This window comes from Felis catus, chromosome B2 (genome assembly GCF_018350175.1).
Source record: "Felis catus isolate Fca126 chromosome B2, F.catus_Fca126_mat1.0, whole genome shotgun sequence".
Taxonomy (NCBI): domain Eukaryota; kingdom Metazoa; phylum Chordata; class Mammalia; order Carnivora; family Felidae; genus Felis; species Felis catus.
This window is the reverse complement of record NC_058372.1, coordinates 44,773,441-44,786,115: the sequence shown is the minus strand read 5'-3', so window position 1 is coordinate 44,786,115 and position 12,675 is coordinate 44,773,441. Positions and strand designations below refer to the sequence as shown.

Sequence of the window (12,675 nt, the reverse complement as noted above, 5' to 3'; positions counted from 1 at the left end):
GTGGAGGGAGAACATAGCCCTTTCCAAAAAAGAGTTATGACTTGAGAGAGAATTCCTTATTGGAGCCGGTGGGAGTGGGTGGAGAGGGCTAAGATACATAGTAAAATAAGAATGTGGATAGAGAACAAACTGGTGGTTGTCAGAGAGGAGGGGTGATGGAGAGACGGGTGAAATTGGTGAAGGAAATGAAGGGATACAAACTTCCCGTTGTAAAATAAATGTCATGGGGATTGAAAGCAGAGCATAAGGGAATATAGTCAATAATACTGTTTATATGGTGACTACATTTATCATAGTGGGCATTTTGTAATGTATATAATTGTCAGATCACTACATTGGACACCTGAAACTAATATAATATTATGTCAACTATACTTCAATGTAAAAAAAAGAATAAACACACTATGCTGGAAGTTTCTACTAAAAAAGTGACAGTGTGGGCCTTCAGATTTTCAAGGAGGATACAAGAGGTAAAATACTGGCTGGTTACATGGGCTATTGTGTTTTTGGGTTCTATAAAGAACTAGCCTGGGTCTGGAAGCCCCAGGTGGGAGATGCTGTTGAGACCGTGCAAGGGAGCAGGAGCACTAGCCTAAGGTCAGGTGAGGGAGGCACAAAATTTGAAGGAGTGCCAAAAAAACCTCAAGAACCAAGAATCAAGCAATCAAGAATTCGTTTTTTAACCAAAGATAGAAATTTTAACACAATACTTAATCAAGTTTCATGAAAAACAATCCACTAGGAACAAAATATCAAAAATGTTACATAAAAGCAAGCTGTTGCTCTTTGTCTGTATCATGACCCCGAGTTCCTCCGCTGCAGCGACGGTTGTTTCCAATCAGCCCTTGGTTCCTGGGTCTGTGCTGCTGATGCACCCCCCCCCCCCCACCCAAGTGGGTATATGATGGTTGATAATGATGGGCAAACAAATAGGGCATCACACGACTTTATGTATAGATAGTTTTTTTAGTTGTGGAACTTTCACCGGTGTTTCCACTTGGTTCAAAGTCTGGGAGGATATCTTGGTTGGTGTCCGTAGGTGGGCACATCATTCCTTTGTCGCTGGTTCCAACAGGGCTCAGCCTGTCATGCCGCAGAGAAGGATGTGCTGTGAATGCCGCAGAGGAGGGAATAGCCAAGAACACTGTTACTGAAAGCTTGCTACACAGAGGGGCTTTTGAGAATTCAGGATGAGTTGATTTACAACTGACGGTCTGGGGAATAGTTGGCTGCAAATCCATAGAATGAGGACCCAGCACAAAGGAAACAGGGGACTCTGTGTGATCATGGAGCCCAGACAGTAGAAAGAGAGCCTTGGCTGCTGAGTCAGCCACTAAGCCTAGTCCTGCCACTGACTTCCCATGTGATTGCCTGCATCAAACCCTTCTTGAGCCTCAGTTTGTACACCAGCAAGATGAAGTGGTTCTCATACTTGTTTTTGCTGGGAGCCCTTTCTCCAAATAAACCTTATGTGGCAGCTACAGGCAGAAGTAGAACTGATCTGGTTGAACTTGGGGTGTGAACACCCTCACCTGTTCAACGTTTCCTGGTCCCCCACAGGGGCCTTTATGGAAACCTCCTCCATCATCTCAGGGCTCTCCAAGCTGTGTTAGGGAAACACTGATGCCAACTCTAGTTCTAACATTCTACTCTAGCCCAGAAGAAAGCTCTGCCTGTTATTTGCATGTTGACAATCTGACAGTGAAATGTTTACCCATTTTAAGAAACCGGAGGAGTCTCCAGCCTTTGGATTGCACTTATGGGTGTGTCCTGTTCTGTTTCTGGGTTCTTCTGGCCTACAGGGCCCACGGAAGTAGCAGAAGCATCAAGAGGAGTTAGTTAGCCTTGCTATGGCCAGTACAGTTATACAGTGGAGTGGGGCACTCTGCCAGGATTTTAACATGAAGCAGGCACCCCTGGGAACACTGACAAATGACCAAGGGTTGTCTACACGTGGCCAGGAGCCAGCAGCAGCCAGCTGGGCCTTACTTCCTGCTGACTGTCATAGTTCCAGACCTCTGAATGTTCCAGAACTGAGAGTGAATGAATTCCAGTGGTATTCAAAACAACAACAAGGTCTTTGTTGTCTTTCTTGAGATTGCTATCTTCTTGATGATGTTGGCTGTTATTGATCTTTCAAGGATGTAACAGCCTACTCTTAAAACACAGGTGGCAAGGAAGCCACGGGAGCTATAGAAAGGGAAGGAACTCCAACTCCGATCCAAGTTGGAACCCCACTGCCACCTCTTTACTAGTTGTATGATCTTGGTCTGGTTGTAGTTGTTGTTGTTTTAACTTGTCTGAGCTTCAAATTTCTTAGCTGTACAATGGAAATGAAGCGTCAGATAAAGCTGTATTGAGCTCTATACATGGAATTACAGGAATAAAATGTTGTTAGCAGGCATTAGCCAGTGCTCAGTAAATGTTCCCTTCCTTCCTCCCTCCCACTCTTTTCTGCAACTCTCATCTCCTTAAAGAAATAGGTCAAGAAAAGTTTTATGTTTAAGTCAGCTCTGAGAGCTCTTGCGTGAGATTATGCTGATTATTTTTTTTCTTTTCCTATTTTCCATGTTTTCTATAGTATGTATCAGGAGGTTTGAAGTAGCCCACAATCTAAACAAACGTAGGGGTTGGAAGCAGAATGGGATTTGCATCCTTGACAAAGTGCTAATTTCTTTAACATATAAAGGGCTCCTAGGAATTAATAAAAGGAAGACCAACAACCCAATAGAATTCTGAGTAAAGGAGATGAATTGGCAGTTCAGAGAATAGGAAATGGAAAGGACTCTTAAACATGTAAAATAATGCTTATCATCATTCTGAGTAAGACCAATATAAATTCAAATTACACAAAGATACCATTTTTTCACCAATCGGACTTGTAAAAATACAAGTTTGAAAATATGTTCTGTTGGCAGGATTCTACGAAGGGCAATCTAATACGTTTATGTGTATCACAGATATGTCCATGCCTGTGAGTTCATTTGGAAAGATCTCCAAGATCTACACAGCAAAGGTAAGCTGTGTATATTAGACTATGAAAAATAACCCACCTTTTTTGTAAAAGGGAGACAAAAAGGAAAACCTATATTTATATTATTTGCCTGATATGCAACAGAATCTGCAAAGATATGCTAAGAAAAGTGGTGGGAACTGGGCAGATGACAGGGGTGGAAAAAAACTTACTACATATCTTTCATTTATTATTATTACTTTTGAGAGAGAGAGAGAGAGAGAATGGGCAGGAGAGAGGGAGAGAGAGAGAGAGAGAAAGGGAATCTTAAGCAGGCTCCAAGCTGAGTGGGACTTGATCTCATTACCCTGAGATCATGGCCTGAGTGGAAATCAAGACACTCAACTGACAGAGCCACCCAGGTGCCCTTTCACTGCATTTATTTTTATATTCTGTGAATTTTTAATTTTTGAATGTAGCCCCAACTTTAAAAAAATCTTTTCAATAAAAAAGTATGTTAAAAAAAAAGAAGATGGATGGGACGCCTGGGTGGTTCAGTCAGTTAAATGTCTGACTCTTGATTTTGGCTCAGGTCATGATCTCACAGTAGTGAGATCGAGCCCCATGTCTGGTTTTGAGCTGACTGTGGAGCCTGCTTGAGATTCTTTCTCTCTCTCTCTCTCTCTGTCTCTGCCTCTCTCTCCCTCTCCCCTTTCTCCCCCATCTCTTTCAAAATAAAAAGAGAAGGTGGCTATTTTGTATAGGCAATCAATATTGACTGACATGACATGTATTAATTTCTAATCAGAAAAAAACAATTAAAAAAAATAAAGACAACCATCTCCCAACATAGAGACCTTTATTCCTGACACACAGTAGGTAGAACAGTCTTCTACTTTGCTACAGTTTTGACTCTGCTGGAGAGTTTACCAATACTTTACCAAAGCCACATTCCATCAGTGCATTACTTTTGTAACTTTTTCTTAATCTATGCCCTTTATATAACATAGCATCTACCTGCGAAGGCCTGTTTATTATTATTAAAAATAAAGTGCATCATAATTCCATCACTCAGAATAGTGGTGGCTTCAGAATTTTTGTGTAGGAAGAGCTCAAAGGCAATGAACTGGTTGGAGGTTGACAATTAGGGAGGTGTGTTAAAGTCTCATGTACAAAACACATTTTCTTTAAATTGAGCCATGGTGAGACTTTGGATGGTTCCATCCCTGGGCAAGTACCTCCCCCCCCCACCCCAGTTTTCAAGCTGCCCCAGTTGATAGCATGGAGCACAGAGACAAATTGTCCCAGACAAACCTTGCTCAAATTACAGATTTGTAAAGAAAATAAATGATTGCTGTTGTTTTCTGTTACTAAGTCTGCGGTGGTTTGCTACACAGAGCCCAGATCCCTTTTATCCAGCCAATGCATGCATCCTCCAGCTGCTGTGAATGTGGGCTGCTAACTGTTTACAGCTGCTCCCTTCTCCAGAGAACTGCCCTGTTCTGGCTGGAGTCACAAGGGAGGTCATGTCCAGCACCCCCACCCCAGGGGCAGCCTGCAGCCAATGACTGACTGGTAAAAAAAAAAAAAAAAAAAAAAAAAAAAAAAAAAAAAAAAAGGTGGTCCCCTTCCCTCAAGGCAGAATTGATGCTATGGTACAATTCACACTCCAGTGCTTCCTGTTGGGTTAGGCGACAGCAAGATCCCCAGTGAGGCTGCCTCCTTATCTAGCTACTTTCCCTACCCCATCCTCTTCTCTCTTTCCCTTTCTCCTGAAAGCTCCATCAGTGCATCACATGGGCTGTAATCCTTGTCTCAAGCTCTGCATCTAGGTGTTACCTTAAACAGGCATTAATGGAAGTTTTAAGAAGTGTAGGGGAGAAATCTTTCCAAGCCATCTCTTGATGCCTCGCCTGCCCAGAGATACCTTGGTTAATATTTTGGTGTGTGTGAAATTATCTAATACTTGTAGAGCATGTAGAACGTTCCCTGTCAAATAGTAAGCACTCAATAAACGCTAGCCCTTATTATCATATTCCCCCAGTGCTTTTTCTGTATTTAATAATCATATCTATTTATTAAGCACATACCATGGGTCAGGCACCGTTCTGACGTATTTCGTGTACAATTCAATTAGCCCTCACAGTAATCCCATCTAGTGGGTACTATCGTCTCAAACGAGGCACCTGAGGCTCAGACAGGGTAAGTAACTGATCCGAGGATGTACAGCAAAAAACTGGCAGAACTGGATGAGTTATATAAATGTCTGCATTATATCTTAACCATCATTTCAGTGATAACCTCTCTGTGGCCAACTGCTTCAGTGTGGGGCTGGAGGCTTTGCTGCTTTAAAGAACTGCAAGCTTTCATAGTAATGCACTCCAGCTGTGGCTATTTCCACCCTGTCCTGGGAACTTCCCTCCTCATAATCTCAGATGGTCTTTCTTCCTGGAATGGCCTCACCTCTTCTCTCTACTTGTCCCAATCCTAACCGTCCTTTAAGAGTTACATCAAATCTTATCTTTCCATGCAGTTTGCCCTGATTTCTGTTGTACTTGCTCATCTCTTCTGTAAAGACCTCTTACAACATTTGCCGGATGTCCAAGTCGTTTTGGTCCCTGACAGTGGCCTGACACATTCGCTTTCAATAGAGGTTATGTTTACGGATGGGCCTGTTTCCGGGAGGTGGACTGCAAGCTTTTTAAGGACAGGATCAAGACTTAGTTGTTTGTTATTTCTCTAGTATCTAACGCAATGCTTGCCACAAAGTAGAATTCTTAACAAAAATGTGTTCGTTGGATAAATGAATCAATAAACTATGTTATGGGTGTGTGTGTGTTTCCTGTGTTTTTGTCTGGATTGTAAGATCCCTCAGGCCCAGACCCGCTTTTCAATGTCTTTTGTGACCTTCATGTTCAGCAAATGGTTGGTCCAGGGCAGAAATTTCATGAAACTGAACAGGAACTGTCTGGCCCAAAGAATTGGTCACACTTCGGTCTTGCTCTGGGAAAAGGACGACCCTCTTTCAAAGGGAATCAGTCCCATGTGACATCCTACGTGGAATTAGAGGAATTTTGAATCTCTGAGTTTGTTGCATGGCCTGCCCTATGTGTGCTATTTCCATAACTCTGCATGTGACCAAATGTCCTTGACTTGACCTTGTGGGAATGTGTAAACCATGAGCTTCAAAGAGGGATGTTTGCAGGAGGAGGGGATCATGTGACGTGGAACAATCTTTGTTCGCAATTCCCTGACTCAGGAGTGATTTCTGAGAAGTGGCAAGAGGTGACTCTACAGAGAGCCTTGCCGGCCCCTACAAAGACAAGACTTTTTATGAGGATGGCACTCTGCCAGCCTGACAGGAAGTAGAAAACAAAGGGGCAGCTGACTCCAGGTCCCATCCTGACCAGCAACAGCTTTTTATCGGCTAATTTTTTAGCATAAAGCTTCTCCTTCAGGAGTTGAAAGCTGAGCTAAAGGAACGCTGGAATGTTCCTTTGTACTGGAAGGCCAAATTCAATTATTTCTATAAATAAAAACTAATTGTTAAAATGCATCAAAGAGCTTACAATTCAAAGTCTCTCAGTGCACACTTTTCGTCGTAAACTATCTGACTCTCCTCAAGTTTATCCATTTTGTAAACACACATGATCAATATTACAGTTTGTTCAAAGACACATGTATTTATTTTCAAAGAATAGGAAAAAAAGCAGTGAGGTACGGGGGGGTTAGGAAAGTTCATTTTGCCCTGGAGAATATTTCAACCTTGCTTTTCAAATGGGGCGCCCAGATAGCTTCATGTTCAACCTCAAGGTCACTGTGTGCACACTGCTTTAAGCCAGAAAAGATGATGGCGGCTCCTTGGTTTGGGGTCAGGGTTGGGATAGGGTAGGGAGAAATTCTGGCATCCACAGCTGTAGGAAGTGCTTGTTCGCTCTTAATTTTGTTTACTTAAGAAGAGAAAAAGAAGTCCACGTATCTCTTTGAAGCCCTGTGGGACTGTTTTCACTGTGAGCACACAGAGAAAGCCCATGATTGTTCCTGGAATGCTGGTCTCACCATTTATTGTCCTTGGATTAAAGCCTGCTTTGCATTTGGGATAAAGATTCATTCATTCCTGTGCCAAGAAATAAAGAATTCTATTGTCTTCCTGCCCAAATTGTTTCAAGACAATCTTTCTCTCTGAGACCGACAAGCCCAGATAGCATCTTGCTTGGCTCCACGATCTGGTCTCCAAAGGAGATGTTGTGCCCTTTTTTTTTGTCAGAGCTTTCTCACCACAATACCGTTACACAGAGCAGACCTGTTCCCCTCAGTACCAGGAGGCTCGCTCCGTTCACAAGGATCCTTGACAACCTCTGCAGATTGCCAACCCAGACTTACTGTAATTCTACACCACAAGAATGGTTGTGTCACTTCAGTAGACAGAGTGATGATGAGCTCTCAGGGGCTGCTAACTCGATCCACAGGGAGAAATGAGAGTAGCTTTTTTGCATGCTGTGGCATGCTTCATCCCAGAATATTCCTTGATTATTCACAAGAATAAAGGCCAATTTAATTAAAATGAACACAGAAGTGTGAAAAATAAAGGGCAAAGAAATTCTAAGTAAGCTGGGTATCTCTTCAGAGGAAAACCACCCCCGGGATTGCAGCCTAAACCAATTCCTTTTTCATTTCTAACAGAATGTTCTTATTCATTTAGAGGGTTTAATTCCGATCGTCGTGACAGTGGGCACGTCGTCACTTCCACATCTGCCCTCCTAAACCTTCCTCACTCCCCTCAAGCCTTTGCCTGCCGGCAGACCTACTGGCCTCCAACCTGTGAGGGAAGGTTGAGGCTGTCCCCCACCGTGTGCCTCTCTCTTTTCCTCCAGTTTCAGGCAAAGACAGCCTTTTTCCAGGCTACTGCTGGTCCCTACTTGTGTGCTCTTCATCCAAAGGTCTCCTCCAGGAGCTTGTCCCAAGTTATCCCTGCTCTGTATTGTCATATCCTTTTCTCCATGAACCGGTCCATTCTCATATCCTATGAAAATGCTCAAGCCTCTCTTATTTTTTAAAAACATTCTCTTGGGGGCACCTGGGTGGCTCAGTCAGATAAGTGTCTGACTCTTGGTTTTAGCTCAAGTCCTGGGATTGACCCCCACATTGGGCTCTGCACTGGGCATGGAGACTTCTTGGGATTCTCTCTCTCTCTCTCTCTCTCTCTCTCTCTTTATGCTCCTTCCCCACCTGCACTGTCTTGCTCTCAAAGTAAATAAATAAGCCTTAAAAAAATTCTCTTAGAACACCTGGGCGGCTCGGTTGGTTAGGCATCCGACTCTTGACCTCGGCTCAGGTCATTACTGCATGAAGCCTGCTTGGGATTCTCTCTCCCCCTTTCTCTCTGCCTCTCTCTCTCTCTCTCTCTCTCTCTCTCTCTCTCTCTCTCTCTTTCAAAATAAATAAACTTAAAAAAAAATTCTCTCTTACTTAACCTGTGTCTTTTCCCCCTTCATCCCAGCTACTTCCCTTTCTCATCCCTTCCCTTTCCAGATCACATCCTACAAAGGATACTTTATATTTGACATTTTACTTCTAACTGCACTTAGCCATTATACTTCCCATGACCGTGGTTTCCTCTTTAAACCTTGAACCTCCCCTACAACAACTTCCCCGTGCCCAGCCCCCAATTCCATGCCGGCCCCTTATTACCATGCCAGAATGGAATAAATATTCCTCTGAATGAATGAATGAACTCTTACCATTTCTAGTTGGACAAGGGTAACTTACAAATCTCAAGTATTGACAACTGAAGAGTTTTTTCCTAGAAGATAAATCTGCTATGAGAAAGGAACTAAAAGTCATTGGGTTTACCCAATATTTTTAATAATCAAGAATATGAATTTTCTCTTATTTAGGGTTTGTGGAGTGTTTACTGAGTATGAGATAGCACAGAAACACACCCTGCTGTGAGTCAAAATTACAATAGCTCTGTCAGGGTAAGTGCTTTTAATGTTCTTTAATATTTTGCTTAGAGAACACTTAAGCAATTTGAATTTACAAGTTTTGCAAATGGATTTGTATTTGACTTTTAGGTACTGGCAACACAACTAACTTGAATGTGGGGTGTGCTGTTTTACTTTTCGGGAGCACAAGTTCACTCACTGGTGGGTGTGAGGAATACATCCTCAGGTCTACCTCCGTAGAATATTTTTGCCTAAAGGTGACGGAGGAAAGACGCATCATACCTACCACCATTTACTGAGCGCTTACCCTGACACATTCTACATACAACATTTACATATTTACAACATTCACTTAATATTTACAACAATCTCTGGAGGCAAGGGTTCATGTACAAAAGGGGAAACTGAGGCCGTACACATGCCATTCAGTAGAAAGATTCCTGCCCAACTGTGGATTTTTATCAATGTGTTTTGGTGATGTCTTTGTACAGAGTAGGGTAAGGAGGCATAGGTGCTTACCTGCGAATCCTTGCCAATCCCTGGCCTCTAAGTACCTGGCAATCATCCTGGGTCTTGCTGTACCCAGAAACCTTCATCCTTTATAACTACCTGGGATAAAGACTTGGTTGAATCATTCTACTGTGATTCTTTTTTTCCCCCTTTTATTTTATTTTATTTTATTTTATTTTATTTTATTTTATCTTATTTTATTTTATTTACTTATTTATTTATTTATTAAAAAAATTTTTTTTTTCAACGTTTATTTATTTTTGGGACAGAGAGAGACAGAGCTTGAATGGGGGAGGGGCAGAGAGAGAGGGAGACACAGAATCGGAAACAGGCTCCAGGCTCCGAGCCATCAGCCCAGAGCCTGACGCGGGGCTCGAACTCCCGGACCGCGAGATCGTGACCTGGCTGAAGTCGGACGCTTAACCGACTGCGCCACCCAGGCGCCCCTACTTATTTATTTATTTATTTTTGAGAGAGAGAAAGAGAGGGTATGAGTGAGCAAGGGGTAAAGAGAGAGAGAGGGAGAAAGAAGGGGGGCTCATCCAAAGCAGGGCTCATGCTCACCCAGTGAGGGACTTGAACTCATGAACCATGAGATAAGACCTGAGCCGAAGTTAGATGCTTAACCAACTGTGCCACCCAGGTGTCCCCATTCTACTGTGATTCTTACATCCCTAGTTTTCATGCTCCCTGACTACCTACGTGTCAGTGTATTTCTTGCGCTCAAATTTAACCCCTCTGAAATTCAACTTGAACCAGATGTTCTTTTCAAGGTCAAATACCAATCTTCCAATCTTATAATCTATGTTAGTAAGTAATTGGAGGAGGGTTAGGGAATCTTTATCTTTCCCATTCATATTGAAAATTATAATGAGTGTGTTCTCGAAACTATGCCATACTGTGCCAGTATTGTTTATCCAAAGGATGGGTCTTAGAATAAATTTCAAAGCATGAAGTGGGAAAGGGTCATGCCACAGTTGGCTGCAAGATATGCAATTTTAGGAAAGTATGAGGCCTTGAGTTGGGAAAAAGCCTCAGATTAGCTAGAATAGTGCTCTCCAATAGAAATATAATATTAGCCCCATAGTTAGATGTTTAATTTAAACATTTCTAGGAGACACATTGCAAAAAAAAAAAAAAAGAAACTTAATTTTAAAATATACTTAATTTTAAAAATATACTTTAGGCTAATTGATTTAAAATATTATTTAACATATAATCAATATAATAAGTATGAGGTATTTTGTATTATTTAGTACCAAGTCTTTGAAATCTTGTGTGTATTTTACATACTCCACTAGCCACATTTCAAGAGCTCTATAACTAGACGCTACCCTATTGTATAGCACAGCTCTAGAATCCTAGGGTAGAAAGAAAACCCAAAGTTATCAAATCCTACCATTCTTTGAGGGCTGAAACCCATAGAGAGCATCCAGGCTAAGTAGCTGCTTGGCCCCTGAGTGAGCCTATCTAGCCACAGAACTGCTTCCCAACATTGGGATTCTCTGGCCTCTAGCCCGTTTTTGGACTCTGAACCCCCACGTTGAGAGAGAACAAACCTAATACCCCTTTCATAGGAGAACGTTTCAACTACAACTACCTTAAGACGATCAATGTAGTCCCTGGGTTTGTTCTTTCGGTTAAGCTTTCCTAATGTTTTCAACTGCTCTCTGTGTGAAGCAGAGGATTTCCAGAGTCAGAAGGCATGGATGTGATTGTCTCTTAAGTTTTTTCCACCTCGAATCTTCTATGACCCCACATATTTAGCTGCCAACTTCAAGACTCTGCGTATAATAGAAGTGAAAACGCTGCAAAGGAAGAAAGAGGCCAAGTAAATTGATGAGTCATGTGTTCCTGTGCACATATTATGGGACCTGGAACCAATTAAAAGGGAAAATTGTGGTGTTTTGGGGTAAGTCCACGCTTCCCCTTGTTATGGTTCTTAACTGCCCGTGTAATGTACTTTTCTCTTTCAGGCTACTATATCTCTTCACCTGGTCCACATAGACAGAGCCCACTGCCCCAAATGTCTCAGAAAACAATGAATGAGTAGGCATTTATTAGTGTGAATTCAAGCTAGTGAGTTTCTCTCCCAAGGATACTTGCAATTAAAACTTTATCTCTATAGGTATTAGAGAGGCAAGACATCTTTCTTATCCATTAAATCATTGTTTTAAGCAAAAAATCGTATTTAGGCCTTTGGTTTCTCTTATAGATTCTGAACAAATAACATTACTTAAGCAGAACATACCTCCTTCCTTCACTTTATCTAGGCCTTTTATCTGTTTATTTAACAGCTGTTAGATTATAAAAGGTCACTATCTCTAGTTTATGGTAGCAGGTTCAGCAGTAAGAACTCAACCAAGAGCTTCCAATGGATTTGCCCAAATTCTTCATTGCTACTAGAAAAACAATTCACATTATTACATATACACAAAGACGGAGGGACCCTTAGAGGTGGAAACGGCAATCATATCCTAAAGGAAATAGTTGGCAAATTTTTGCCAAATACATAAAGGATATCCTTTGTTTTTTGCAGAATGGACCAATTCAGGACAATTTAACATATCAATTCAGGGAAGATGTATGAAAAGCATTTACTAATGTTGATTATATATATATTTTTTCAATAATACAGTCTCCTAAAGAACTTTAAGGGATAACTTGATTTACAAAATACAATTTACCTTTTCAGAAACACAGTTTTTGAGTAGACTTAGACCTACCATTAGTACCTATTTGTAACTGTTCTAACATCCCAGAATGAACATTCAGAAGACTCCAGCCAACAAGCTCAACATCAAGAAGTCTGTGAAAAACAGGCCAAGATAGCAGAAACCTAAATAAAGGGAGCTGGAGAATAGTAATGAAAGAGAAGAGATATGATAAAAATAGGATAAAAGGATTCACTCATTTATTCTCCAGCCCTTTTCCGGAAAGAAAAATAAAAAAGAAGATGGTGGTAAATAACACTCAGAGGTTGTGTTTTCAAAAGATGGCCACATCTCCCATTCCACATGCTTTTCTAGAATGGGACCTTGTTATGCCCTCATCAATAGGTGGGGTCTAATTCCCCTTCTGCTTCAATGTAGAATGGTATTATGACTCATTTGGAACCCACAGAACTGGGTGGAATACTGTTTGCATGACTTTTATTTGTTTGCTTTCTTGAAAACTTAGTGGATACTATATTTACCTTGCATTGCTGCATGATGCGTCCTTTTAATTTTTTTTAAATTAAGCTTTTTAATTTTGATATAACTGTAG

General features: G+C 41.5%; 1 long non-coding RNA gene across 1 annotated transcript; it reads right to left on the bottom strand.

Annotated features, from left to right (window-relative positions):
* Positions 1-6,616: 6,616 nt before the first annotated feature.
* On the bottom strand, positions 6,617-12,405 carry LOC123385385. The gene is made up of 3 exons (XR_006597811.1): positions 12,135-12,405; positions 11,009-11,216; positions 6,617-7,070 (listed from the first exon to the last, which is right to left on the bottom strand). It is a non-coding gene; the product is annotated as an uncharacterized LOC123385385 (long non-coding RNA).
* Positions 12,406-12,675: the final 270 nt, after the last annotated feature.